Below are 6,000 nucleotides of genomic sequence, written 5' to 3'. Positions count from 1 at the left end.
GAATTGCTTATTTATTTAATAACTGGGCACCAGTAGAACAATCTTTAAAAAAACAACAATAGCTACACAAGCTTGATAGACAATGGTTTAGTTTGGTGCAAAAATGATTTTAACATTTACACAAAACTACATTTTTCGACTCTTTCCTTCAATGTTAGCTGCTTCATACCACCTCCAATTTGTTTACTCAGTTCAATGAACTCCGCATGGTCTCTGGTGTGAAATTTCTGTAGGTGCTTGATTAAGTTGGTTGTGTTATAACTTGAAGTTTTACCACCGCCCCTCGAAACATTTACTGCGCAGGTATTGCAAGTAGCCGTCGAGTTTGTTGGCTGAGATAGTGTGAAAAAGTTCCAGATAGCCGATCCTTTTACTCTCTCGGGACCGATACCAATATCGGATCGGTGCATCCCTACTCCGATGAGCTGACAAAATGTACTTTGGCCAGCCTGTGGTGTTTGCATGCAGGGGAGAAATCAGACAGATCTGTGCTGGTGATGTAATGAAGATGTTTGGCCTGGATGGGATAACGTGTTGCGTCCAGACTGCTGTTCTGCACGCCTGCGTTTCAAGGATTGGTTGTTTCCAAAACCCATGTTTATACCTCCCCTTGGCCCCACCACACACTTCTATATATTCATAAACAGTCTCTCTGTTTAGACTATTCACGCGCACACCATCCGTCCGCACGTAGTGTGTTTTGTACCTGCAGATGACATGTTTAAGCAGCCTTTAAAATAAGCGTATATTATATTTTTAAAAGTGTCCCTGAATGAGTCGCAGTTGCTGTGGAAACAGATGCAACCTCGTGCACTGGACATAACATCGGATGTAAGTTATGGGCTTAATTTTATGCTCGGCAGTTTTACACTGAGATGTTATTTATAAATGCTGGCTCAGGGTGGGCGTGATAATGCATAGCCTCTGTCATGGAGCAGCTGGACTGGGAGAGATGGAGGGAGGAGAATAAAGGAGGTGTAAGTATAGCAGGGAAGCAGAGGAGAGAGCAAACAGTGGAGCTAGTTGTATATTTTATAAATGCTTTATGATAATTAACAAAAGCGCTGCTGTGTTGCTCTCCTCAGGCTTTTTCTGCTTTAAAAATAAATTATTCAGGCAAGAAATTTACTAACCTTAATCATGAACATTGTGGACCAAAGAATGATTTCCTGTTTCAGACACCAAGTTTATTTGGTTTAAGTTTACAGAATTTATCTTTATATTGATTATTATTATATTGATTTATATTGATTTCTTTTAACAACCGATAATGCAGCTGTGACTGATCCTGAATATGTCAACTATGTTATTTTCATTCATATTAAGTGGAGTAAAATTCACGGAAAGAACAAAGTTAAATCAGCTAAAATCTTTGATTGTGTTTTCACAAATTTGCCCATATTGCACATACTGAATGAGTGAACTGAATGCAATGTACAGTAGACTATGACTAGGATCATGTTGCTAGCCAGACTGTGGTGGACTGTGACTGGACCAGAACAGAAATAGTCATCCATCAAAAAACAGTTTGTCTTCTTCATTATCATGCATTTCATGGGAAGGGCAAATAAATCAGAGTCAGAGAGCTGTAGGTGAGTGAACCTTTTCTGTTGAAACCTTGGTGAACTGGATTATGAAATAATTTAAATCACACCGCACTGGACTGTTTTTGGACAGGGCCTCTTATGGCTGAAGTTGATCATGCCATGCCATTTCCAGTCATACAATCTTATGTGATAGCGGCAGAAGGTGACTGAAATAGAAGATAAATTGTGAAACACCGCACACTGTATAATTTTATCTCTTGACTGTCAACAGCAACTGGCTCAGACTAGAATAGACTCCCTCAACTAGCTTCAATCAGGCATAGTGTGTCAATAAAAACTAATGATAACTGATGAACCACTAAATCATTGATAAATAATATAAATAGCCAAACACTCACAGTGTGCCAGTGTGGATGTCTTAATATTGTGTCTTCAAAGCATTGGATTTTCAGTCAGTGCAGTATGATAATTGACCTACACAGACTTGAGGTCCATACAGTATTTGTACGAAATGAAGTTGAAAGCACATACTGTTCCAGATGGTTCACCCACGAGTTCCAGCAGAAAATAAATTAACTAAAGTAAAGTAAACATGGACACACAAAAAAAGAAAGAATAATGTGAATTTGTCAGTTTGATTACATCTATCCAGATTATTCAGAGGACATTTATACACCATGTTACTGACAGAGGAATAAATATGGTGATGGATTGTCTATTTCAAGTAAATTTAAAATGGACAAATGGATCCCGCTGCTAGTAGAACCTAAAACACTGCCATTACAGCCAAATCAGATTGTTTAGAGGCATTTTGATAGAATATAATAATGTCCTGTACTGACATGAACTGAAACTACTTAGAGATTCAGGACAAAGTGCATCCATCAATCCAAAAAGCCACGATGTGCTCTATTCTATCGCATGCATGATTTTTTAATAAATGAGCTGCAGCATCGTAGGCATCTTGTCAGTGTGCGCCCTTTCAATTGTGGCGTTCATGGTGTAAAGGAGAGCAGTAAGGCAGCTTTGAATGGTGGGTGGCTCTTCTGTTTCCTAACAGGAAGCGCTTACGTTGATGAATGGCAGTTTTTCCTCAGAGGAAAGAGTGGGTGACACGAGTTCCTGTTTAATTTCACTTTGTTCAAGCTGGAGCCGGCTAAATGAACACGTTGGCATATTCTGACACCCTGGAGAAATTAACAAACACCTCTTACCTGGGTTTTAAAACGCACTCACCACTCACTGATAATACTGAGTTGTGAATGCCGTGCGGTAATTGAGGACAACAAAGACATTGATGATTCAGGGGCAATATAAGAGGGATTGTAGTGTTGTTCCTGTTGCCTGTGTGGCTATATTTGTAATATAATACACGCTGAATCCTAAGTGAAGATCATCGGAACGTATCAGTCAGCAGAGGAGGATGTCTGCTACTTAGATTGTTTGGTCTCTCCTCACACAAGCACATTTAACCAAAACCTCTCCCTGTTTAGAAGCTCAGTATTCTGAATACTCTGTGTGTTTGGCAGAACAAAGCAGTGAGGGCTTGGCTAAAAAAATGCATTTTCTTTTTGTTGATTTTTTTCCAATTTAGTGTAAGGGATTTCTCTTTCTTTTCCATTGAGAGTTGGTTGACTCATACAAAGGTTTTGTATTCCATTACTTTATTATTTTCCGTAACAGATGCTGAGATCAGTACACAGTATACGTCCTACTGTTTTGACAGATACCGTAAATCTGTCTCAGTCTATAAACCATGTGCAGGTCAGAATCACATGCTGCAGAATGACTCCCCTGTGAGGCAACAAGTGCTGAATGCTCCCCCGTTAGTTCAGCTATTATAAAATATGGATTTTTGAGGTTCTCAAGAACAACAAGAGCAAGTTAACCACTCAAGATGGAAGTGGAGCAGCTTATTTTGGGTCCACGTCCTATGAGAGAGAGACAGAGAGAGCAAGTGTGGGTATTAAGTTAAAAGCAGATTGGCCTGAACTTTGGCAGATTGTAAGAGTGGAATGAAATAGCAAACACTTTCATTTGAACTCCTCCTCGCTTCAACTGTTAAGTATTTTTAAGTTTTTGTACCTGTGCACTTCAGAACAGATAGATAATGAGAGAGAGAGTTAAGTTGACCCTGTCAGGACTGGTATGGACAAACCTTTACAGCTGCGTCGGACAGAGTTTTGATTTGTTTGTTTTTCTCTTTTGCGTAATGCTTGCTGGAAGACATTCTCTTGATTTCTCATCCAGCCATTCTGAACTCATAAATATGCCTCAACTCTGCACAGCGGGTGAAAAAGAAAACCAGAATAGTTGTTCTTTGCGTCCTTGCCAGTGTTGTGCGAAGAGACCAAGGGAAATGAAACCTTACTTTAACTCTAGTCAAACTGTGTCAAACGCTGACGTGGATTTATTCACTTAACTGGCAATTCATCATTCATTCAGTGAAATTAGTTTTTTTGTTGTTACTATGGTGTTGAATGGGCTTAGCTGCAGATTTCGGTGTCAGAGAAAGGGAGACAGAGACAGAAACAGGAAAAAGCTGTCGAAAAAAAAGTATGTGTGAGTTTGGCTTTGGAGATAGAGCCAAGGTCTTTCTCCCTCTGTTGGAAGAGAATGGCAATAAAGATAAAAGAACGACAACTGATGATCTTTGAAGGGTAAGCCAAGGTAAAAGTCAAGTGTTATGTGAGCATGTGCCTGTGTCCATATGCTCATAAATAAAGAGAGTGGACAAAATACAAGCAATGGCATACAATGTGTTGCAGTCCCAAATATAAGACCAAAAACTACTGTCTGAAAAATGACTACAGGGTTTAATTAGCAGCTCAGGAAACTTTCACAGACTTATTTTTTTGCACTGTTAACTTGGCCATTATTGTCTTCTGAGACAATGTGAAACTGTATAATTTGTCCAGCTGAGATAATAACCTCTACTCGAGTGAAGACACACCACTCTGTTTACAGAAAATTGAGTCATCTCTGCTTTATCTGCTTTTATAACGGAAGAGAGACACATTAGTGAGTTGTATTGAACGATAATAAATATCTGTGATAATTATTGTTATCACCACTGGTATCAGCACACATGACTTACTGTATCAAGCACTGATAAAGGAAGGACATCTAAACCCTAGGAACCACTTTAGACTTATTCTTCAATAATGGGTTTTCCATCGAAGAGTCATGAGTCACGAGACATCAGTTTATGTGTGTTTCACTGCACAGACCGGCTAAAGAGGTTCAGTAACAGGACACATTCAAGAAATATCTTTTAAAAGAAATTACATCAGTCTTAAAGGGAATTTCTTGGTGATGACAGAGTTAAATTTAACAAAAAGGAAGGACCAGGTCTAGGATGATAGCCACAGATAGTAAAATAAAGAAACTGACATTTGTCTGGAGACTTTTACCAGCATATGGGTGTCGGCTGCTCGGCCACTTCAACATCCAACCAGGAATGAGAGCTGTCCCAATCACGATAAGACCGACTTAATGGCAGACACTCATGGCTTTCTATCATTCTATAGTTCAAAATTTAATGCAGCTCCAATGACTTATGGATGCAGAACAAGACAAAAATACTTGTTCTTGGTCAAAAAGTTTGTCTGTATACTAACATACAGATCTCTGTTTTCACTCCAGATGAATTTTGAGACAGGAACAAAAACAAGGCATTGTCTTCAGCAGACAAGACTTTTTAGATCAGGCTATTGGTCCTCTTGTAAGTGACAACACTGCAGATACAATATTGTATCCATCCATTATCTGTTGTGCACACTAAAACACAGAGCCAAGGTCTGTTTTTTCGGATGAGAAAAACACCAGATTAGTGAGAACTGACATGGTTCAGTGTAATGTGGCTGAACCCTGAACTGTACCTGGTCACGTTGTGCACGCTCATGGTGCAATGAGGAATTATTATTTACACTTTCGGTTTAACCTCCAAATAAAGCAGAAGCTACTCAGATCATACTGTTGGCTCTGTGATAGTCAACCTGTCCCATCATTTATCATTTGAATGCTTGTGTTTGTTGTCACATACACTATGACCTATTTTAATACGCTATAATAAAAAATGAAGCGAGTTGAGATAAACAATATTTTCATTCATTTTTACTGAAGAAGGTCGGTTCTGTGTAATTACACATCTCTAAGAGCTTTCTTTGTGCTGTTGTTTGTTTGTTTGTTTACTTTTCAGCAACAGGAGGTATTATTACATTACCTTATTATATTGGCTTGTCCAAGACAACTGGAATGAGCAAAATATATACAGTGGACTTTCCCTATCAAGCGCTCATGGTTTTTGTTAATGCTCTGGTCCTTGTGAAAAAAGATAGCTTCCTCAGAAGCACCCAAGGTTGACTCACTTCCTCCTTTTGCTCTCTCGCTCTCTCTCTCTGTCTCTCTGTTTGTCTGTCTCTCTCTCTCTCTCTCTCTCTCTCTCTCTCTC

At 39.1% G+C, this 6,000-nt stretch overlaps 1 protein-coding gene across 4 annotated transcripts in view; it reads left to right on the top strand.

Moving 5' to 3' along the window:
• stat5a (signal transducer and activator of transcription 5a) overlaps positions 1 to 6,000 on the top strand; it is a 47,201-nt gene that overhangs the window by 20,823 nt on the left and 20,378 nt on the right. The window contains exon 1 of one of the 4 annotated variants that reach the window (XM_019258683.2): positions 770 to 831. The exons of the other annotated variants lie outside the window; for them this stretch is intronic. The gene's annotated coding sequence lies outside the window, so the exon portion shown is untranslated. Of the gene's footprint in view, positions 1 to 769; positions 832 to 6,000 lie in introns of those variants that run through there. 4 annotated transcript variants of the gene reach the window in all.

Source organism: Larimichthys crocea, chromosome XII, assembly GCF_000972845.2.
Source record: "Larimichthys crocea isolate SSNF chromosome XII, L_crocea_2.0, whole genome shotgun sequence".
Taxonomy (NCBI): domain Eukaryota; kingdom Metazoa; phylum Chordata; class Actinopteri; family Sciaenidae; genus Larimichthys; species Larimichthys crocea.
Note: the sequence above shows the minus strand (reverse complement) of the source record. Positions and strands in the feature narration are given on the sequence as shown.